General features: G+C 45.8%; 1 protein-coding gene across 24 annotated transcripts in view; it reads left to right on the top strand.

Moving 5' to 3' along the window:
- LOC113808002 (muscleblind-like protein 1) overlaps nucleotides 1-24,343 on the top strand; it is a 575,352-nt gene that overhangs the window by 6,476 nt on the left and 544,533 nt on the right. The window contains exon 1 of one of the 24 annotated variants that reach the window (XM_070133281.1): nucleotides 9,389-9,416. The exons of the other annotated variants lie outside the window; for them this stretch is intronic. The gene's annotated coding sequence lies outside the window, so the exon portion shown is untranslated. Of the gene's footprint in view, nucleotides 1-9,388; nucleotides 9,417-24,343 lie in introns of those variants that run through there. 24 annotated transcript variants of the gene reach the window in all.

Here is a 24,343-nt window from a genome sequence, read left to right as displayed (position 1 = left end):
TATCAAGAGCGGTCAGGTGGTAGGCGGTAGGGGTCGGGTATGGGGGGGAAGGGGGAGGGGGGGGGGCTCAGGTGACGATACCAGATACCGGTGACGTGTCGATACAGATCGAGGAAGGCTTGGGAGAGAGAGACAGAGACAGACAGACAGACAGACAGACAGACAGATTACGATTAGACACGTATGTAATGATGCGTTAGTGAAATCTTTCATGAGGAGAGGGAGGGAGGTTGACCTGGTGACCTCTCATGCTTTTGAGGTTAAGTCGAAGGTTTAGCAATTTCCAGGCGCCATTTTTTTTCTCTCTCTCTCTTTCTCTCTGTCTCTCTATTTTCACTTAACGGATTTGTCGTCTCTCTTCTATTTTTATTATTTTATTTATTTTTCTGTCGGGAGGAGGTGGGAGGGGGGCATCCGACGGGGAGGGGAAGGTGAGGGGGGGGGAGTGTAGTACAAGTGCGATAGGGCTTCGAAATGTCGTAGTAGATCTCCATAGCGATTGTAGCTGCTAAAGATAGCGATTGTAGCGGCTAATAATAGCGATCTGGACGAGGGGGGGGTTCCTGACCTGCGATCGGGTAACAGGGTCGGTGAGCTCAGGGATTCTTCAGGGTTCTATAGTTTCTTTTCAGGGTTCTTTAAGGGTTCTATAGAGGTTTTCAGGCTTTTTAGGGGTTTTCAGGGTTCTTTAGGGGGGTTTTCTGGGGTTCTTTAGGGGGGTGCAGGGTTCTTTAAGGGTTCTTGAGGGATATCCGCATGGGAGCGAAGGGCGGGGAGGGCCTTAGCGGTTCTTAGCAGGGAGTAACGTGCCACTATTGAGTCAGGGAGATAAAAAAAAAGGAGAAAAAAAAGTAGTTTGGGAGGGGAGCAGTCTTTTTTAAGAGTAGCATGACAAGGAGGTAAGGAGAGGTTGGGGGGAGGGGGAGAAGGGGGAGAGAAAGAGGTCAAGTACAAGGGTGGAGAGAACAGGGAGAGAGGGATCAAGGCAGGTCATGTTGATCAGGAAGGAGTGCATAGTCAGCAAGGGTCACCGCGTTGCAGGATCGGGCATAACCCTCCATCCTCCTCCCCCCCCCCCTCCCATCTTCCTTCTCTCTCCTCCTATCCCCTTTGGTATGACCTATCCCCTGCCCTCTTTTTCTTTTTCCCCCCTCCTCCTCCTCCTTCTCCTCTCCCTCTTTCCCGTTTCTCGTCCTCCCTCCCCTTCCTCCATTCTCCTATTCCCTCCTGCCTCTCTCCCTTCCCTCGCGACCCCCCCCCCCACCGTGTACTCATCTTCTGAGTCGCCCTAATCCCCCTCTCCCCCTCCTTTTTCGTGCTCCCCTCTCTTATTTTTCTTCCCCTGCATGATTTTTAGCGTTCACTTCATCGTTTTACTGTCATTGGTCTCTCTCTCTCTCTCTCTCTCTCTCTCTCTTTCTCTCTCTCTCTCTCTCTCTCTCTCTCTCTCTCTCTCTCTCTCTCTCTCTCTCTCTCTTCCCACCTGTCTGTCTACCTCTTTTCCTCTATCCTCCCTTGCCCCAACCTCCTTCTATCCCACCCCATCTCCCCCCCCTTCCGTCCTTCCCCATCCCCTCCCTTCTCTTATCCCCCATTTCCCCTTTCTCTCTCTCTCTCTTTCTCTCTCCATCTCCCTCCTTCGCCCACACCTGCCTCCCCGCCCCAAGGTCCCCCAGCGGATTCCCAAAGGAAGAGCGGATCCCGAACGCTTCCTGGGGGCTTTCCCGCATCCACCGCGCGGTCGCCGAGACGGGGCGGAGAGGACCCCCTCGTCTCGATAGCGTCCACAGGCGGATAGGGGCGGGGATAGGGGATTGGGGATGGGGGGGAGGAAAGGTAGGGGCGGACTGGGGGGGTGGACGTGGAGGTAGGGGGATAGGGGGTGGGTGTAGAGGTAAGGGCGAGGTAAGGGATGGACTTTGAGGTAGGGGGATAGGGGTTGGGCTTAGAGGTAGGGGGTGGGCGTAGAGGTAGGGGCGAGGTGACGGGAGCGCCCATTATGTCTTACGTGTTGACTTTTTTGTTCCTTTATACCCAGGGGATGCTCTGACAAACAGACCACCAGGCGGACGTGTCTCTACACCCACATCACACGCTGCCAAGGTCTCGGGGGACGGAGAGAGAGAGAGAGAGAGAGGGAGAGAGAGAGAGAGAGAGAGAGAGAGAGAGAGAGAGAGACAGAGAGAGAGAGAGAGAGAGAGAAAGAAAGGGAGAGGGAGGGGCGGCAGAGAGAGTGAGAGAGGGGGGCAAAGACAGAGTGAAAGAGGGAGGGAGGGAAAAAGAAAATTGGATGGACAAGTGGGGGGAGAAGGAGAAGAAAAGACAGAGCAGCAACAAAGAAAGCCGAAGGAGAGAAAGCGAGAGACGGCAAAGAAAGGCAAAGTAGAAATGTCTTTGTTGTAGGAATTGTTTGTTATCCAAATTGCATTGCAGTCCAGAGACTAGGAATGAATGTCTACTTTTTAAAAACTCATGAATATCTTCAGCGTAAGGTAAACGAAGCGATTATTCCAAGTACGTTCTTAAGTAAATCACAAAACAAACACCTGCAAGTTAGATGACAAGTGAACAGACGTAATACGCATATAATGTAATATTAAATATACATTAACGTAACTGTTAATTTGGTAACTAAAAAATGCCCTATGATTCATTATGAAAAAAACAGGGTGTTGCTCCTTGCGGTTTTGTGAGTGCAGCTTGTTAGAAAAGAATGACTTGGCGCCTTGCATGTCGGCACGCGTGCGCATACGTCGTCGCCGCGGCGGTCAGAGCTCGCCGGCGACCGCAGAGCCGCCCCCCCCTCCCCCCTCCTCCTGTATCGCGACGGGCGTGCGTCCGTGGGACTCGCCGGCCCGGCATGGTGGCCACGCTCGCCGACTTAAGCTGGCGAGTCAACAGAAATTTCTCTATCACGCTCCGGGCAAATCCCAGCGAGGCGGGATAGAGTCACGGCTTCTCGGCGCGAAGCCACCACGTGACTCCTTTGTAATGGAGGGGGGGAGGGGGAAGGGGGGGGGCTCCTGAAGGTGGCGGGTTGGTGGTGTCATCCCGGCCGGTATTGAGGGCCGAGTGGCGCCGCGCCGTACAATCCCAGGGGCGGTTCGAGGCACACGCTCATACCCTCTCAAGCTCCTCTCCCTCTCCCTCTCTCTCTCCCTCCCTCCCTTTCCTTACTCCCCCCTCTCTCTCTCTCGTCTCTCTCTCGTCTCTCTCTCGTCTCTCTCTCGTCTCTCTCTCTCTCTCTCTCTCTCTCTCTCTCTGTCTCTTACCCTCCCTCTCCCTCTCTCTTCACTCCCCTGCCTTCCCTTTTTCTCTGGAAGCTTCTTGAACCCCTCTCTCTACTCCCCCCCCCCCCCTCCGCCTCGTCCCCGCCCTTAAGCCTCCGTATCCGTGACCTGTCCTTATCCACCCGGACTCCATCCACCCGGCCTCGTTCTCGTCCTTTGCGCTTCCTCCTCTTATCCGATTGGCATATCCCCACCTCTTCTCCCCTCACCCCCACCCTCCCCCACCCACAGAAACCCTCTAAATAACGCCTTATCGCAACCTCACCCCCCCACCTCATCATTCCCCTCCCAACCCCCCCACTCTTATCCCGCATTCCCCCCCCACACACACGCACCCCTTGCAATCACCCTCTTTTTCCTCTTCCCCTTTCTTCCCTCCCTCTCTCCTCTCCCCCTCTCCCTCTTCCTCCTTCCCTCCACATGCCATAACTCCGATACAGGATTAGCAATACCGGGGTCGTTGGGAGGGGTGTAAGGGGGGGGGATGGGGAGGGAGGGGAAGGGGCAGCGTGATGGAAAGGGTAGGTAAGGGGGGGAGGAGGCGAGGGGTGGGGGGGGGTGTGTGCTGTGAGTCATCTTCACTTCCAGCTTTTTCTTCGTTGTTCCCACGTGTGCTCATCGCGTATTCATGTGTTGTGCGTACATCATAGCGGGGAGGAAAAAAAGAAAGTGAAATGGACTTTATGACTCTTTAGGTCTCTCTCTCTCTCTTTTTTTTTTTACGAATTTCCTTACATGATTACTTTTTTTCTCTTTCGCTTTTTGTTGCGCTTTCCCTTCCTTCATTCTTCCCTTCTTCCTTTTCTCTCCCCTTCCTCCCTTTTCTCCGTTCCTCTCTCCTTCCTCTCCCTTTTCCCCTTCCTCTCCCTTTCCTCCTTTTCTCTCTCCTTCCTCCTATCTTCTCCCATTCCTCTCCCCTTCCTTCTATCTCCCCCCCCTTCTCTCCCCTCCCTCCCGCTCTATACTCCCCTCACCTAATCGAGGAAAGTGTTGATGAGACAGACGTGGGGAGTGTAAATGTCGCTGTTTAGAGGGGGGTGCTTATTTGTCGACCCCCCACCCCACCCCACCCCCACCCCCACCCCTACTTTGATCAGTTTGTCTGATGTGATGAGTTGGTCGGCGGCCTCTCTTCCCCCCCTCTGCCTCCTCCCCTTTGGAAACTCCTGTAAACTCTTGTGTTGTTATTGCGAATTCTCTGTCTGTCTGTCTCTGTCTCTCTCTTTCTCTATCTCTGTCTCTCTCTTATCTCTCTCTCTCTCTCTCTCTCTCTCTCTCTCTCTCTCTCTCTCTCTCTCCCTCTCTCTCCCTCTCTCCCTCTCCCTCTCCTCCTCCCCTCACCCTCTCCTCTCCCTCTCTCCCTCTCCCTCTCGCTCTTCCTCGCTCCCTTCTTTGTGTGTGTGTATGTGCGTGAGTATGCTTTCATTAGTCTATCTTGCATGTTTGTTTATCTTTTTGCGGGCGGCCGTGTTACGTGGGAGGCGATGCCCACTGCCCATGTGGTGTGGAGGCGTGATGTTGTCCCTCCCTCCCACTTCCCTTCGCCCCCTACCCCCCCGAAACCGCAGCTCCCCCCCCCCCACACACACACCCCTCATCCCCCCCAACCTCCTGCGCCATTTCTCTCCCCAAATCGCCTCTTCTTTCTCCCTCTTTCGCCCCGTATTCTCCTCCCAGAGCAAGAATGATCCAAAGATTACCGAGTTGTTATTCAGATCGGGGCGAGAGATAACATCTTTAGCTTACTGTTTGGCAGTTTACCTTCACCAGCATCCCACCTGCCCTCCCGCAGAGGTTGCCGCGTTCCCCATTATGTCGCGCTCGCCGCCTCGCCTCTATTCACGGGGGCCATTAAGGCGAAACTCCCGCGGGAGAGGAGGAGAGAAAGAGACGAAAAGAAAGAAATCTGGAAAAAAAAATATATTCGCGCTCCCGGCATCGGTTCCTCTTAGAAATCATGTTCGACGTCGTGTGACAAAAAGGGAAATCGCGTAAGAGGTGGCGGGGCGGCGTGCGAACCGCTCGACCTGACGCGGGGGAAGGGAGAGAGAGAGAGAGAGAGAGAGAGAGAGAGAGAGAGAGAGAGAGAGAGAGAGAGAGAGAGAGAGAGAGAGAGAGAGAGAGAGAGAGTGTTTCTCTAATATTGAAAAAAATAAGAGAGTGAGAGCGAGAGCGAGAGAGCCGGACACTGTACAGGAGGTCGGTCAGTCGGCGACATTTTGAACACCAGAATCGCTCTCAAGTTTTAAAAAAATCCTCCTCTCTGTTAACTTCACTAAAATCCCTATTTACTCCCCGTTTTATTTTGTCTTTTAATCAACCAACCCGATCTTGATAATTATTTAAAAAAAGGAAGTATAGAGTGTAGGGAAAGGGATCCAACACTCTAACGGGGTTGAAAAGGGGAATGTAATACCATCCCGTGGGATTGAAACGCCAAGGAAAACTTACGACCCCTATAGCTGGACTCGGAACCCTTTCTGCGAGTCCGCCAGAACGCTACTCATATGCTGCCCAAATTATGCTGCTAAATGGGGTCATCTTTTTAAATCTTTGAATGTCAGGTCATGATTTATGTATTTGGTGTATTAACGGCCGTTTTTTGTTATACGTTTTGACTCTGAGGATCGAGAAATATGACGAGGTTTGTTAATGTCTTTGTATTTGTTCTGAAGGCTCTTTGTCCAGAAAGAAAGAGAAGAAAAGATGTATTTGAAAGTCAAGGCTTAAATTTCACTCGTTTGTTTATATATCAGTTAATTTGATTAGCCAATCTCGCTGTGATAAAATCCCCATAGGTGTAGCGGCCCAAAGGAACATCCTGTCTCGTATTTCACCCCCGTGTGTCCCCTTCTAACCTCTCTCTCTCTCTCTTTTCTCTTTTAATTCTCTTTCCTTTTCTTTTCTCTTCTCTTTTAGCTCTCTTCTTTCCTTTTCTTTCTCTTCCTCTCTCTCTATCAATCTATCTATCTATCTATTTATCAATCTATTTTTAGCTCTCCCTCTTTCTCATCATCACAAAGGTCAAGGAAGCAGTAGAAGGAAGAATGGGGGAGGGGAAATTAGGGGGGGATGGGGTGAAAGCCGGATGGGTAGGCCGAGGAAGGGGTGAGGGGGAGGGGGGAGTGGAGGCCTATTGCCGTCCTTCGGCGTGCAAGGGGCGTCGCCAGGCCAGACGGAGGGGGAGGGGGGGGGGGCTTTATGGCTCCGTGGGGAAGGAGGGGGTTGGGGAGAGGGGGGAGTTGGGTTGGTGGGGTTGGGGGATAGGTAGGCGGAAGGAAGGGATAGGTAGGTGGGTTGGGTGAAGGGGGGATAGGTATGGGTAGTGGGTTGGGGGAAGGAGGGGTTCAGTAGGGGTAGCGTGTTGGGGGAGGAGGGGATGCGGCAGGGTTAGCGAGTTGGGGAAGGAGATGTGCAGGGGGTTGTTGGGGGGAGGAGGGTACGGGCAGAGGGTTAGAGTTAGTGGGGATAGACAGGGGGGTGGTGTGGGCTTGGAGGAGGAGGTAGGGGAGGGGGTATTTTACAGCGTCTATAAAACGTCAGGTAACTGTAGAATAGCGAGGCGTACCGTTTTGAGATGGGGGGAAAAAGGAAAGGAGAGAGATGAGGAAGAAGAGAAAGAGAAAATAGGGATAAAAGAGGGGTTACAGTAAGAGGTATAAAAGGATATAATTCGATAAGATGACGTAAGAAAAATAACAAATAATGCCAAAACATATACGTAGAAGACCACCCCCCCAAAAAATATATATATAATAATAATAATAATTAATTAATAAAAAGAACCCCAAGGAAGAAGAAAAAGAAAAAAAGAAAGGAACGTGAACGCCCCCCTCCCCCCCCCCCATCCTTCCCACTCCAATAAAAATACGCAGAGAGAAAGAAAAAAGTGAGACGAATAAGGAATTGAGATAACGGAGAAGACCCTGACGACTTCGTAAACGGGTAGATGGCGCCGTTGTCGTTTTAATGTCATCCCTTGACTTCGCTAAGGAAACGACTAATTACCTTTCAGAACCGCTCGTTTGTTGCCTTAATCACCCCTTGCCTTGTTTCATGTGTCAGGTAATTTTTTGTTGTTGTTTGTTATTTGGGAGATTTATTTATTTTATTATTATTATTATTATTATTATTATTATTATTATTATTATTTGTCTTTGTTTTGGGTAGGCCTATGTCAATAATTTGTCTATTTTGAGTTAGGCCTATTTATTTTTAAATGTCGTTATTTATTAATTCATTTAAATTTTTATTTATTTATTTATTCTTTAATACTAGTGGGATTATTTTATCCGTGGAAAATGTTATTTTTGTTACAAGGGAGTTTATTTGTCTTTGTTTATGCTGTTGTAAAGAATTTATGATGCGTTTTTGTTTTTATTACTTGTTTAAACATTTGTTTTATTACTGCCATTGCTTTTTGTAATTATTTGTTTTTACTATTGTATTTATTAATTTTATTTTAATTCTTTTGGGTATTTGTAATGTCAGTCGTGTTGTGTTTTTGTTCATGTTAACCCTAGGATTTTTTAAATATAGCTTTTGTTAATTTGGTTCATTTTTACTGTTAGGTTGTCAATCAGTTATAACAATAATGACAGCATTGATAATTATTAAAAAAACTGATTACTGATGACAATGATAATGGTGAGGACAATTATTATTATTAACTCGGTGATTTGTATTTTGTTTTCTTTTTTTTCTGAAAAGTTCAGCAAAATTAACAACCCAATTGTTTAAATATTCCAAGGACACACCAATAATTTCACAAGATCGCCTGGTTTTATCGTTTAAATTGCCTGTTTCCTTTATTATTAAATTCATCATTTCTTACGACTATCTCGCGTAACCAGTTGGCTGAGTCAGTACCGGCTAAAGTTACCTGTACTTACACCTTCCTGTGTATCTTGTGTATCTATTATTCGTTTTATGGATTTGTTTATTTTAATGATTATTTCTGGAAATAGCCGAGCTACAGTATTCTCTGTTGAGTGTCGCCACACCAAGGCACAGCTGTTTTGAAAGAGATTTTCATGTATTCATAACAGCAAGGAGGGTGACAGCTGTGTCGGTGTATCCTCGTACATTTCCTGTTATCAGGAGTGACAGAATGGGTGACTGGATATTGGTGAATAAGGGGTAACATGGGTAGGATATATGTATGGAAGGAAAATGGGTGAATGAAGTAGGTGAAGGGATGACACCCAGTAACGCGAGGAAGTCATGAGAAAGTACCAACTAATATACAAAAAAAAAAAAAAAAAAAAAAAAAAAAAAATGAATCACGTGATCCTATGGGGGTAAAAAGGGGGTACACGAGAGCTTGCGGGTGAATGGGGGGGCCCGCTGCACAAGGGTGAATGGGGTTGGACGCTCATAAACCTTGCTGGTCTGCACAGGGAAGTTTGACAGTGTTACGAGTGTGTGCAGCGCTGACACCTGCCCTGGCCATAAGTCTCGGCTCGTCTAGCCTGTTGTAACCGATAGCCCGGCGTCATACCGCGTTATACCAGCCACGAGTGAAGCCTGCCTTGGTCTAGTGTGACACATGCTCCTGCCACGCACTTCTGCCTCTCCTCTTGTTCTTTCTTTCGTTCGTTCGTTCGCTTTTGGAGCCCGAGCGAAGAGGGGAATGAAGGGAGGGAGGGAATGAGATCTTTGTCTCTTTTTCTTCCCCGTGTATGAATTTTATTTGATGTATGGAGGTGTAATTTGTGATGCAGATTATGGCATTTTTGTGGTGGTTTATTCGGGCGTTTTGGTCCCTCTGTCCGCTGTCCCTGCATTGCATTGACATAGGTGTCAGTGACTAAAACAAGGTGAAATGCAGGCGATTTATTTGCAAGCGGCGCATCGCATCAACGAGAAGAAAGGCTTTGTTGTAGGTGAGAGAAGTTTGGAGCCGCCGAGCTATAAATATGGCCGCTGCATTTTCTTTGATACCTTAATTGCACACCAACACATACACACAAACACACCGTGGACTCCACTCGCAGCGCCACCCGGTGCGTCTCTGCGTGGCCCTCTGCTTTCAGTGCGCATGCGTGAGCCGCGCCTAGTTTTGTCACCCGGGCCGAGCGTTTCCATCTCTCAGGATATCACGTGAACAAAGGATAAGATATCATGGTGAGTGGGCTAGTACCGTGGGGGAAGCAGAAGGCTTGGCCACCTCATGACGGCCATGCTGATGGTGTGTAGACTCTGTGTCGTGACACTCAGCTGCTCGCTAGCTGGCCTCATGTTTGTGTGTGGGATGGCAGTGCAGTCGTAACGTATGGTGTGTAAACATGATATTTTGTTCAGATTTTTGCACGTGAGGGTTGCACGTAGCAGGCTGATGCAGTGTCTCGCTGTATAGGTAGACAGGAGTCGGAGTGTGACGATCACTTTTGTTTAGTTTGGGTGTCACTGTGTCAAGTGGGGAAGCATGGTGCATCGAGGGTTCTCGTACATGAGGCAGGAAGGGGAACATATCTCGCGCCTGCGATGTGACGTCACACACTCATCGATGACATCATCGGAGGTGCCAATTAGTAATTAATGGAAACGGTAGTATAGAATGTGATTTAGAGGTTTTATAGGTCTCTTGCTTATACATTGAAAAGGTCTTTCTTTGTCGATGAATGTGGCAAGAATCGTCCAGCCGTATCTTATGAACATGGCCGGGGATTTATTGGCGACGTGGCATCCTCCTCCGGGAGTGGTCTTGTCTATACTACTGTGCTGTGAGAGTAGTGATAGATGCCACATGCTACGTGCACACTCCAAGGACAGATATCGCATCTGTCTGTGCACGGTGCTAATGAAGACCGGAATCTGTGCAGCGCATTGGGCATTTCTGATTACAGAAAGTTCCAAGCAGCTGACGAGACAAAGTCCATTCACAAATAGGAGATCCAGCAGAGGGCAGACTGGCATCGCGAAATTTACAACTCAATACGCGACGAGATTTGCGACATGTGTGCCGCTATCGTGCCTGGAGGCCAAGATAACCATGGCACGCAGGTCTTGTGCCGTGTGTAATCAGGAGACACGTGGCGCAAACAGCTGTTTTACGACTTGTCCACTGCTTCATTAAGGACGAGGGCGGCCGGCGGGGCGCGGAAGCCTCGGCTGCATCCACGGGCTCGGCGACGTGGCTGCTGAGCGGCGAGATGGCAACACCATCTTTACAATAACAAGCGCTGGGAAACGATAGTTTTGTCTGGTTTGGTGGAGGGGGAGGGAAGGGGGGAAGGCAGAGGGGGCAGGAGGGGGATGACCAAAGGCTGATGCTTACTTTCTCGACATAAAGAAGGAGGGATTTGAATAGATGTGGCTTTCAGAAGGATGCGTGGAGGAGAGAAACGAATTTATTGATTTTTTGGAGAGAGAGAGAGAGAGAGGAAGAGCGAAAGAGAAAGATAGAGATTGAGGAAGGGAAGGAGAATATATCCAACAAAGAGATAAACAAGGATTTGCTTAATTGATTGACCACGTGAAGCAGTTGACAAAGAACAGCGGCAAAGACGAACGCTCTCATTGATTTTGCCAATTCAAATAACCCTTCTAGTTAACGTTTTTAGTGTGCTGACCCCGCGATAAGATTATGAACGCGCGCGAGATTTGAGAGAGCTGAACGGCGTGGCTTGAAGAACGTTATCTCTTGTCGTTACTTCCTGTCACTATCACCCCTCCCCTCCTCTCTTCTCTGTTTACTGCCCCTCCCTCCTCCTCCCTGATTATTTTTTTCTACATCGAAACCTTACGACGTGTCTGGTTAATATGAAGAATGTCGACGCCGATTTTCTCTCTCTCTCTCTCTCTCTCTCTCTCTTTCATTTTCTCTCTCTCTCTCTCTCTCTCTCTCTCTCTCTCTCTCTCTCTCTCTCTCTCTCTCTCTCTCTTCATCTTCCATCTTGTTTCCTATCTTCTGCTTCCCTCCTTCGCCTCTCTTAAAAAAAACAAAAAAAAACTCCCCGCAGGCCGTTTTCACTGGAGGAGGACGGGGTTGTTTACACCGCCAGCTATCGGGAGAAAGAGAGGCTTGGGCAAATGATTAGAAAGTCTCCCGAGTGCAGAAGAAACTCCTTATACGCATTCCGAAAGGCTTGAAAAGAGCGCTGCGGGTTTTGTTTGATGCATTTTGTTCATTTAGTTGTATTTTTGGACGTGGGTTTAATGCGCGCCAGGATCGACGGCGAGGTCAGGTGTCCGAGGTTGCAGCGACCACCGCCAGGCGTCGGCCGGCCCCCTCCCCCCCCCCCTCCCACCGCGCGCAGCTCACCGCCGCCGCCGCCGCAGCCAATACCACATAAAAACAACATAAAAAGTATATACAAAAAACCGGAAAAATACAGAATGAAATGGATGTAAAAACAAAAAAAAAGAAAACCACTTCCTCTGTTTAATGCCACACCTATCATCATCGTATTATTAAAAAATATATTGTAATCATTGTTATCATGGATTTGAAATGAATCTTGGTTAGATATTAGATATTTGTTTATGTAGCACAATTCATTTCTGATTGTTTGCCGTCCGCCAGATATCTTGACTTATCTTATAGGGAAGAAAGTAAAATGATAAACAATATAAAGGGCTAGAGAAATAAAACACCCCCCTTTGTGTGTCCTAAACGCACTCTGACACACTATAGCAAGATCTATATCAAGAGAAAAAAAACACATAAACCAACCCATAAATATCAATGGATACTGTAGGGCAATGGCATCATGAATTCTTTTTTTTTTTTTTTTACTTTAACCCTTTTCCTGCCCCCTCATCCCCTGCCCTCCTTCCTCCCTTCCGTTCCCCCCTTCTCCCCTTCTCCCCCCGTCCCTCATAATCTTCTTCCTCTTCCCCCCGTCTCTCCCCTTCCCCTCCCCTTCTCCTCCTTCCTCTTCCCCCTCCCCTTCTCCTCCTTCCAGTTCCCCCTCCCCTTCTCCTCTTCCTTCGCCCGTCCTTCCTCACCTTCCCTCCCACTTCCCCATCCCCTTCTCCACCTCTTCCTCCGTCCCTCCCCTTACTCTCGCTCTTCCTCCTTCCCCCTCCCCTTTCTCCCCTCTTTCTCTTCCCTCGTCCCTCCTCACCCTCCCCCCTCCCTCTTCCCCATCCCCTTCTCCATCTCTTCCTCCGTTCCCCCCCTTACCCTCGCTCTTCCTCCTTCCCCCTCCCGTTCTCCACCTCTTCCTCTTCCCCCGTCCCGCCTCGCCCTTCCCCTCCACTCCCCCCCCCCTCCCCATCCCCTCCTCCTTGAGATTTAAGCCTCTAGCCCGATTGGTAAAGAGGTTAACCTGTTTGATGCCTCTGGTTCCCCCGAGCAACTTCAGTCGTCTTCTGTTCTCGACCCTAGAGATTTAAATAGCTAGTAAATATTAGGAAATGAGAAATCCATATATATCATTGTCATTATTTGTTGTTGTGGCTGTTTTTTTTAGTTATGGCTTGTGTGGTGTGCGAGGGAAGGAAGGGGGGAAGGGGGAAGGGAGAGGGTTGGGGAAGGGGGAAGGGAGGGAGAGGGTAGGGGAGGGGGGAGGGTTAAGGGGAGGTCTCAACGTTAAAGTCAGTAACTAGCGGTGAATTGATTAGGGAGATTGGATAGGGTGGCCAGACGGGTATTGTAGAAAGCGGTTCCGTAATGGTAGATGTAGATGGAGTAGATAATCCTGGGGACTTGCCTCTCTCATTCTCTGTCCCCCTTTTCGTTTCATTCTCTCCCTTCTCCTTTCCCTTGCCCCTTTTTCCCCAGCTCTTACCGTACCCCTGCTTTCGGATCATTCCACCTCCTACTTCCTCATATTTTATTTTATTTTTCTTCATCTTGAGGTTCCAGGGTCCTTGTCTTGTCCCTTTTATTTCTCTACCATGTTCCGTCGATATCACTCCACCTTTTTTCAGATTCCACCTCTTTCTTTCATATCACTCCATCTTGTTTTTCCTATTATTCCACCTCCTTCCTTCATATCACTCCACTTCCTTGTTTTTCAAATTATTCCACCTCCTTCTTTCATATTCCACCTTCCATATCATTCCACTTCCTCCTTCCATATCATTCCACCTCCCTTTTCCATATCACTCCACCTCCTTCTTTCACCTCAGTCCACCTCTTCCTTACTCCTCCTTCCATTTTTCCTTCGTCGTGGAGTTCCCGGGCCGCACACAGGAGCGCACCAGGCTCTTCTAATCTGCGCCCTGAGCTTTTAATCCCCGGGTGTTGACCTAGCAGCCTCTCCTCCCCGTTCATCTCCTGCAGGTGTCCGTGGCGCTTGTATGTACCGCGTGGACAGACGTTCATCCTCCGTGCCCGTGTGCATAGGTGGTCGTTATAGGAAGGGTGCGTTTATATTCATCTGTATACTTCCGTCTTATATTCATTTATTTTTTGTTTACATATTCATCCTTCGTGCCCGTGTGCATAGGTGTTCGTTATAGGAAGTGTGCGTTTATATCCATCTGTATACTTCCGTCTTATATTTATTTATTTTTTGTTTACATATTCATCCTTCGTGCCCGTGTGCATTGGTGTTCGTTATAGGAAGGGTGCGTTTATATCCATCTGTATACTTCCGTCATATATTTATTTATTTTTTGTTTACATATATCGTTATATTGATGAGTATGCATCTGTGTAATGGATACGTTTCGTTGGGATAAGCTATACATATCTGTATATGGATACGTTTGTGGTATTTACACTCTGATTGTAACAGTTCTTATGCACACGTAAAAAGTATCTGAATATCTTTTAGAATTAGAGGAGAATGAGAAGAGAAAGACAGAAAGAAAGTTAGAGGGAGGATGGGCAGAGAGGGGGGGAGGGGGGGATGGGTAAGAGGGAGGATGTGTTGGTCGTGAAAAGATCCCTTTGAAACCCGTGCCCTTATATGGCATCAGCTTCTGTGTGAGATGCCCTATATGGCTGCCAGTGTTAAATTGTCCCCTCAGTGTATGCGGACCTCAACAACAAGGAACCAAGGTCTTCTTTTATGCTCTTTCTTGTTATTATTTATTTCTGTATTTTGTTCTTCATTTCCTAGAATTTTTGTTCTGTTTAACGTTATTTTTTATCTTTTATTTCATCCTTTTGGGGGGAAAATGGATAGGATTATATATTTTTTTATATTTCCAAAATTATATTCCGGCGGTATATTTATCAAAATAGAGGGTTTAATATTTAATAGCAAGCACACACACACACACACACACACACACACACACACACACACACACACACACACACACACACACACACACACACACACACACACACACACACACACAACACACACAACACAAACTACACAGGCGAACGCACGCAGCAAGCAAGTGGATAGCGCGCTGTAGATCCACTCGCGTCACATCCTTCAGAAACAGAAGTAGGAGGCAGGCAGGATGTTGAAGGAAGCAGGGCGGAGTAGGGAGTACCTGCATGGCCTGCTTGCTTGCTTGCCTGCATCGGTGACCGGTTCCCGCCTGCATTATGGGTGCGGCCCAGTTCATTCAACCGCCTCTTGCGTTGTGTCGTGAAGGGTAGCGGAGAGGTCGGTCGTTCACGTACGGGGACCCTCCTCCTCCTCCTCCTCCTCCTCCTCTTCCCCCTTCTTCCCTTCTAATTCTTTATTTTCTTTTACTTTTTCTTCGTATAATTTCTCTCTCTCTCTCTCTCTCTCTCTCTCTCTCTCTCTCTCTCTCTCTCTCTCTCCCTCTCTCTCTCTCTCTCTCTCTCTCTCTCTCTCTCTCTCTCTCTCTCTCTCTCTCTCTCCGCCCTCCTCCCTTCCTCCCAGTCCGTTTCCACTCACCTTTGCTATTTCCTCTTTCTCTCCGTCTCTCCTAACCCCTCCTCCGTCTCCCCCCAACCAACCAACCAACCCTCCCCGGCTTTCATTCTCTCCATTCCTGATCTTCCCTCTCTCTCTCCTCTCCTCTTCCCTTCCCCTCGCTCCCCTCTCCCCCCCTTCGCTCCCCTCCCTTCTCCCCTCCTCCCCTGAGAACCAGAACCGGGAACCACGAAGGCAGGAGAACCGGAACACCTAATATCTTTTGCGCAAGTACCAGGAGACACCACGCCAGGGATGCTTTCTTCATCTCGGAAATAGTCTCTTGGACTTCGGGATAGAAATCAGACGAAAGGGAGAACTAAGAGAGAGGGAGAAAAATGAAATATATATAAAGATAGAGAGGGGTGTAAATAAAGAAATCGATATAAAGATTGAGGGTGTAAATAAAGAAAGGGATATAAAGATAGAGAGGGTGTAAATAAATAGGTATAAAGATAGAGAGGGTGTAAGCGAAAGGGATAACTAAGAGAGAGAAAAAAAATGAAATAGATGTAAAGATAGAGAGGGGTGTAAATAAAGAAATCGATATAAAGATTGAGGGTGTAAATAAATAGATATAAAGATAGAGAGGGTTTAAATAAATAGATATAAAAATAGGGTGTAAATAGAGAAATATATATAAAGATAGAAAGGGATGTATATAAAGAGCCAAGGAGAGACATACAGGTAGAATTTTGATAAAATGGATGTGATAAGTAGATAAAGATCGAAGGAGCAACGCCAAAACATACAACAAACAAAATATACAAAAAAATGAATTACATACGACTGGCAAAAACAAACAAAAGTATCAGAACGGAACAGAGCAAATGCAGAACTGGAACACAAACAATGGAACAAAACCGAGCCAACAAATTAGACACGATAGACAAAAAAAAGAAAGTAAAAAGACGAAGCAGTAGCTCGAAGCTTAAGAAATAAAAAAAAAACCTTCCCGAACAGACACAGACACACATTTACACAAAAAAGAAATGAAATTATATTCATCGAAGTAGTGACCATAACCTATGAATAATTATAACGACGATATTTATTAATAGAAGTATAATAAACGCCAGAATCCGTCCGAGTGGTGGGGTGGACCCCGTGTGGGCGGCGGTGATAACTAGCAAGCGGATTCTGCAGCCGAAGAGAACGTCCAGACGGCTTTGGGCGGCGACACGGCGCTGTAGAGACGCTCCTCCGTAGATCCTATTACGTTCGTTAGTCGCGGCGACGTGTATGCTGGCGCTCGCTTTATGAAGATTGGGCCGGCGACGACACCTGTGGAAAGGGGAGGGGTGGAGGGAGAGGTGGGAAGGGGAGGGGGGAGGGAGGAAGGAAAGGGGGAAGGGGTGGGTGGGGGAGATAGTAATATAAGGGGAAGGGGTGGGAGGGGGAGATGGGTGGGAAGGGAGGATGGAAAGGGGGAGGGGGGGGTGGGAAGGGAGGAAAGAGAGGGGGAAGGGGTAGGTGGGGGAGATGGTAAAATAAGGGGAAGGGGTGAGAGGGGGAGATGGTAATATAAGGGGAAGGGGGAGATGGGTGGGAAGGGAGGATGGAAAGGGAAAGGGGTGGGTGGGGAGATGGTAATATAAGGGGAAGGGGTGAGAGGGAAGATGGGTGGGAAGGGAGGAAAGAGAGAGGGGTCAGGAAGGAAAGAAGGAGGGTGAGTGGGAAGGGAGGAAGAAAAGGGGGAGGGTGGGAGGGAAGATAAAAAGAGAGGAGGGAGGGGTGGGTGGGAAGGAGAGAGAGGGGAGGACGGGAGTAAGCAGCTTTTGCAGAGGAAAAGGCGACAGGAGAAGGGTAGGATAAGGTATTTAGGTAGGTAAGAAGGGAGAGAAAGCCAAGAGAATACGCTAAAGTAGGAGAAAGGGACAGAGAAATAAACTTAGATGAGTGTTTTAGTCAGTTATTCGTTATATAGATCGCCTCTTGAGGATTCGTGTTGATATTTGCATACGTGATAGTGCAAATATTTTTTTTTTCGTAATGTGTTGATCCCGTAGGCAAGAATTGAACTCAAAGCTAATATTCCGTTCAACGCAAATGGCTGATAGCATGTTGATTTTTTTCTATTATCCAACTTTTATCAGGAATTGGTGTGCAGGCGAGGGAAACGAAGGAGGCTTAAAGTGAAAAAATAGGATAAAAAGGATAGGGCAAGGATGAAGGAGAGCAAGTGCATTTCCGAACGAAAATATGAAGAGGGAATGGACAGAATAAAAGCCTGTCGAGTCCCTTTTTAGAAATAAGCTTCGGAAGTAAACGTAAATGAAAGAGAGAGAGAGAAAGAGAGAGGAGAGGGATATAAGATTGAAAGGTGAATGATTTGAGCTCGAGAGAGAAGAAACAGGGATAGACAGATGTACACAGGTAAGAAAAAAAGATCAGGAACACAGATTAAACACGTGTTCATATGTCTGTTAGCTTGTGTGGACGTGTTTTCCTGTCCAACAAGACCGCTGACCCCACCTACCTGGTCATTTCCTAACTTTAAGTGCAACTGCGAGGATCGAGTGAAAGTCTGATCACAGTTTTAACACATAATTTCTAGAAGTCGTGCGGGAGAGGGAGGAAGAAGACGGAAAGACGGAGAAAGAGAGTGAGGGCGAGAGAATTACGGAGGAAGAGAGAGGAAGGGGAAGGGAAGGAGGGAAAGATAGAGAGGAAGGGAAAGGGAGATAGAGAGGTCGAGAGAATTACGAAGGACGAGAGGGAGGAAGGGGAGGGGTGATAGAGAGAATTTCGAAGAGAGAGCAAGGGAAGGAGGGAAAGAGAGAGAGGGCGAGAGAATTACGAAGAGAGAGAGAGAGAGAGAGCAACGGAAGGAGGGAAAGGGAGGGCGAGAGAATTACGAAGAAAGAAAGAGGAAGGGAAGGAGAGAGAGAGGATCGAGAGAATTCACATTACATTACGACCTTTTTTATGTTTCGGTTCCGGGAAACTCGCGAAAAAATAAAAGGAAACTATTTTGCACAATATTTAAGTCTCGAGATTATCAGTGTCCCCATGGGAGAGGAGGGGGGGGGGAAGGGACTCGGAGCGGGAAATATCCAAGAAAGGTCGGAATAGAGCAGATTTTGCGATAAAGGGGGTGGCGAGAGAAAGCAAATGGTCTGATTGTAGTTAATAAAAGTCAGATAACGGTGTGAATGGTAATCAGAATGGCGACACAAGCACGCACGCGCGCGCACACTCAAGCACACACACACACACACACACACACACACACACACACACACACACACACACACACACACACACACACACACACACACACACACGCACACACACCAAAAAATAATAACGATGACGAAAATAATGATAATGTTCATGATAATAATAATCCAACGCATTCATTAGTAACTACTCAAGGAATGCTTTTGTCATGTCTCAGCAAGCAGGCTGTCTGACGTTGCAGATTGAGTTGCAAGTTGCAGATTGATGACGCGGATCGTGATGGATGAGAGAGAGAGAGAGTATCCTTGTGTGCTCTTGAGTATTTCCGGTGTGTTTGGGATCCGTCTTGCGAGTCCTAATGGATTTCTCTCTCTCTCTCTGTCTGTCTGTCTGTCGGTCTGTCTCTCTGTCTCTCTCTGTCTGTCGGTCTCTCTGTCTCTGTCTCTCTCTCTCTCTCTCGCTCTGTCTCTCTCTCTCTCTCTCTCTCTCTCTCTCTCTCTCTCTCTCTCTCTCTCTCTCTCTCTCTCTCTCCATTCTTTATCCGCCTCCATCGCTTCTTCCTTATTCTCTCGTTGATTCTATATCTCCATATCTCCCTCTCTCCTTCCCCTATATCCTACTTCTCCTTTTCCTCTATCTGCACCTCCTCCCTCCCCCAACCTCCTCCCTCCTCCCCTCCCCCTACCTCCTCCTCCACCCTCCCCCTACCTCCTCCTCCACCCTCCCCCTATATCTTCCTCCACCTCTCCTCCACCCTACCCCTATATCCTCTTCCTCCCCCTTATCCCTATCTCCTCCCCCCCCTTCCCCCTCCCGCTATCTCACCTCCCCCCCCCCACACACACACGAGAAAATGTCGCAGCAGCCGGGGTTTATGCAAAAAAAAAACCTGCCGTATCCTTGTGTGTGTCTTCTCAGGCAATTGAATATCGGTTTTTTGTCGGAAATGTGTGAAAATGCGTGTGATTCGAATAACAACAGGGAGGCAGACTGCTTTTTTTTTAATGTATAATTTATTTTTTTTCGATTTGTATTTGTTTTTGGTTTATATAGGTTTATCTGATGATTATTTTATGGTTTATTAATGATGCTATGATTTTTAAATTGTATTTTTCGATTTATGTTTTATTTTTAGGTTTATCTGATGATTATTTTATCGTTTATGATTATTTTATTGTTTATTAATGATGCTCTGATTTTTACTATCGTTCTTAACTTTATTATTATAGTTTTTTTTATGAATTTCTAAAGTACTGATCATGGATTTCACATATGCTTAGGATTAGATAACTTATATCAGGATTTTAAAAATAGATCAAGACGTTGCTTATCTTATCATTTATTATCCTATATACACATTTTTCTTTTCTTATCACACCAACAGTTATTCGTCCATCGCAAAACCGCGCCGTGCTCTTATTATACATTATTATTTCTTTACGATGAGTTCAGAAGTTCGTTTAAGCTTTAGTTTTTAGTTTTTAGTTTTAGTTTTTGTTTAATTATTATTATTATTTTAGTTTTAGTTTTAGTTTTAGTTTTTATTTGTTTTTGTTTTAGTTTTAGTTTTTATTTGTTTTAGTTTTAGTTTTAGTTTTTATTTAATTATTATTATTATTTTAGTTTTAGTTTTTATAGTTTTTGCGCCGTTTCCCTTAACACCAAAGATCTAACACCGGGATAAGCTATCGAGTCGGACACATTTAACACAACTCGCCTTCATTTCTGATTATCTTTACGTGACTTATTGGTTGTTGAAGTTACCTGCATTCATTCTATTATTTATTTAGTTGTTTATTTTATTTTTGTTATTATTATTGTTTTATTTATTTATTTCTTTATTTTATTTTTATTAATATTATTGTTTGATTTAGTTATTTATTTATTTTTATGTTCATTTGTTTTGTGGTTCACCGCTTTTCGTTTTTAGTTCTATAACATTTAATACAAAAGAGAGAAGAGAGTAAGAGAGAGAGAGACAGACAGACAAAAGGAGATAAAATGAAAGAAAGAAAGAGAGAAAAAGGAAAAGAAAAGGGTTGCACATGTCCTGCAAACACTAACCGTCTCCCCCCCCACCCTCTCCCCTTTCCTGCCACCCCAACCCCTTTCCTCACGCCCTCCCCACCCCTATCCCCCACCCCCAACACCCAGTGCATTCACTTAAAGAAAGAAAAAACTACTTAGCGAAGATATATTTAGAATTTTACTCTACTCATAAGCCACGAAATGTTTTCCCTAAATACAAAAAAAAAAATCGTGATAAAAAAGGAACTACTCATAAGCCACGAAATGTTTTCCCTAAATAAAAAAAAAATCGTGATAAAAAAGGAACTACTCATAAGCCGCAAGATCTTTCCCCTAAATTAAAGAAAGTGATAAAAAAAAAAGGAAACGAGAAAAGCCTTAAAATATCCAATAGCTTTTTTTTTTTCTTCTTCTTCTTTTTAGAAAAGAAGATATTTTAGGAGATGGGACGTAGCACCGCATGGAGTCGGATGTTATGAGGGAAAACAACATCATGCGCGTGTTGGTTTTTATAACTGAAGTGGGAGTAACTACGCGAACGCTCTTTCAGGGATCAGTTTCCCCCCCCCTCCTCCCCCCTCCCCCTCCCCTCCAAACAAGCATCCACTGAGTCATCGAGGTGTATCTGCTCTCTCTTGCTCTTTTTCTTTCTCTCTCTTTCTCTATGTCTTCGTCTTTCTCGCGCTCTTTTTCTTTCTCGCGCTCTTTCTCTGTCATTTTCTTTCTCTCTTTCTCTATTTCTCTTTCTTCTCTTTCTCTCTCTCTCTCTCTCTCTCTCTCTCTCTCTCTCTCTCTCTCTCTTTCTCTCTCTCTCTCTCTCTCTCTCTTTCTTTCTCCCTCCCTCCCTCCCTCCCTCTCTCTCTCTCCTTCTCTCTCTCTCCCTCACCCCTCCCCCTCCCCCTCTCTCTCTCCCTCCTTCCTCTATCTGTCTCTATCTCAATCAGTAAGTCTGTCTGCTTCTCCCTCCAGAAGCAACACACGATAAGATAGAAGACCGAAAAAAATACACTTAAAAAAAACGATAAGCAAGGAAAGAATAGTCACCGTATACAAAAACCCGATAAACGAGGAAAGAATAGTCACCTTATGTAATCTAAATCTCTCTGCTGTGTCGCTGGTATATTGCTGGCGCCGTTGGGGTGGGGTTTGAGGTAGGTGGGGGGAGAGGGAGGGGTTAAGGGAGAGGGGAGGTTGAGAGGGCGTGCTGGAGGAAGGGGTGAGAAGGGGAAAGGGAAAGGAAGAGGGGAGGTTGAGAGGGCGTGCTGGAGGAAGGGGTGAGAAGGGGAAAGGGAGAGGGGAGGTTGAGAGGGCGTGCTGGAGGAAGGGGTGAGAAGGGGTAAGGGTAAGAGAGAGGGAGAGGGGAGGTTGAGAGGGCGTGCTGGAGGAAGGAGGTTGTGGGTGGGGGAGAGGGATGGGAAGAGGAGAGGGCAAGGGAGAATAGAGGTAGGAGTAGCGTACTGGAGGTGCGGGTGAGGGAGGAGAGGGAAGGATAAGGGGAAAAGGTAATGGAGAGGAGGGATAGAGATAGGATAATGGATGAATGGGGAAGGGGGTAAAGGGAAATAACATGGGGGAGGAGTGAGTTGGGGAGAGGGAAGAGGAAGGGGAAGGCGAGAATGAGGGAGGGAGCATCTAAATCCGAGGCGAGATAACCACCCAAGGAGTCTCCAGATAACGTACTGTACTTGCTGGTCCGTATCTCGGGAAAAGAGCCTCCACAGCAACGCAGATAACGCTGACGGGATCTCGTTGCATCTCTCTCTCTCTCTTCTCTTCTCTCTGTCTCTTTTCTGTCTTTTCTTCTCTTCTCTCTGTCTCTCTTCTGTCTTCTCTTCTCTTCTCTCTCTCTGTCTCTCTTCTGGATTTCTTTGCTTTTCTCTTCGCTTCTCTTTATCCTTTTCTTCTTCTTCTTCTTTCTCTTCTCTCTCTCTCTCTCTCTCTCTCTCTCTCTCTCTCTCTGTATGTGTGTCTCTTTCACTGTCTTCCTCTCTCCCCCTCTCTCTCTTCCCCTACCTCCCCCTCCCTCTCTCCTTCCCTCTCTCTCTTCCCCCCCCTCCCCCTCCCTCCTCCTCCCCCTTCTCTCTTCCCTACCTCCCCCTCCATCCTCCTCCCCCTTCTCTCTTCCCCTACCTCCCCCTCTGTCATCCTCCTCTCCCTTCTCTCTTCCCCTACCTCCCCCTCCATCCTCCTCCCCCTTCTCTCTTTCCCTCCCCCTCCTCCTCCCCCCCCCCCATCACCTTGAAAGACGTCATGGCTAAAAAAAAAAAAAAAAAAAAAAAAAAAAAAAAAAAAAAAAAAAAAAAAAAGGAAAAAAGAGAAAACCCAAGAGAGTCTTAATCGTGATCGAAGACTTTTATTCATTTCCCTATTCATTTATTCATCTGTCTCGTCTGTACCTCCGTTTTATTCATTGATTGCTGTGGGTACTTTGAATTATTACGCGGGAAGATTTTTCTTTTTTCTGTCGTTTTCTTTTTTTTTTATTTAATTATTGCTATTTTTTCTGTCGTTTTCGTTTTATTTGATTATTGCTATTTTTTTCTGTCGTTTTCTTTTTATTTAATTGTGACTATTTTTTCTGTCGTTTTCTTTTTATTTAATTATTGCTATTTTTTCTGTCGTTTTTTTTTTATTTAATTATGGCTATTTTTTTCTGTCGTTTTCTTTTTTATTTAATTATTGCTATTTTTTTTAAAGATTTCCATTTTAAAAGTTCTATTTCTATTTTATTTCTAATTCGTTATCGATTTAAAATTACGTATTTTTTTATAATTTTGCTAAATTTTCATTCTTTCGCGTAGATTTGACGGTGGAAACGTGTCTCTTTAATATAATTTAATATAATTCTTTAATATAATTTAATATAATTCTTTAATATAATTTAATATAATTCTTTAATATGATTTAATATAATTCTTTAATATAATTTAATATAATTCTTTGATATAATTTAATATAATTCTTTAATATAAGTTAATATAATTCTTTAATATGATTTAATATAATTCTTTAATATAATTTAATATAATTCTTTAATATGATTTAGTATAATTCTTTAATATAATTTAATATAATTCTTTAATATAATTTAATATAATTCTTTAATATAATTTAATATTCTTTAATATAATTTAATATAATTCTTTAATATAATTTAATATAATTCTTTAATATAATTTAATATAATTCATTAATATAATTCAATATAATGTCTCTTTCGTTCTAAATATAATCAAACGATCTTTCAAGAAGAAGAAAAAAATGTCTTTAATTAGAATGAGACGTTCAGGACGCCAATGAACGGAGGGGGAATAACTGTCCTTTTTGCCCAAGGCTGAGCAAGGCTTCACCGGGACCGTCTACGTAAATGACGAATTTTTTTGTGTTTTGTTTTGTTGTATTTATTTTTCTTGTTGTTTGTTATTATTATTTTTGTTTTGTTGTATTTTTTTTATTGTTTATTATTATTATTATTGTTGTTATTATTTTATTTCGGGTCCTTTTTATGTGTGTTCGTTTTGGATCTTTGTTATTTTATTAAATAATAATAATTTTTTTTATTTACTTATTTATTTTTTTATCTTTGTTACTTTTTAAAGATCTTTCTTTTCACTTATCAACCGTTTATGCCGTAGAGGTTTTCGCGGTAAAAAAAAGGTGAAATTAGTACCGTATCCTCCTTCCTCCTCCTCCTCCTCCTCCTCCTCCTCCTCCTCCTCCTCCTCCTCCTCCCCCTCCTCCTTCCTCCTCCTCCTCCTCCTCCTCCGCCGCCGCCGCCTCGTGTTTACCGCTATCCGCACTCCGCTCTTTGTCCGTCAGTAGCGGCGGCGGGAGCGGGCGGGCGGCGGCGGCGGCGGCGGCGGCGGCGGGCAGGAGCGTGAAGGTCGCGTGAGTTTGAGGAAGTGAGGGCTTTGTAGGAGAGGTGGGTGGGGTGGGGGAGACGAGGGGGGTAGGGAGGAAGGAGGAGGATGGGGTGGGGGGGGAAGGAGGAGGATGGGGTGGGGGGAGACGAGGAGGGATGGGGGGCAGGGAAGAGGGAGAAGG

Source organism: Penaeus vannamei, chromosome 18, assembly GCF_042767895.1.
Source record: "Penaeus vannamei isolate JL-2024 chromosome 18, ASM4276789v1, whole genome shotgun sequence".
Classification (NCBI taxonomy): Eukaryota; Metazoa; Arthropoda; class Malacostraca; order Decapoda; family Penaeidae; genus Penaeus; species Penaeus vannamei.
Note: the sequence above shows the minus strand (reverse complement) of the source record. Positions and strands in the feature narration are given on the sequence as shown.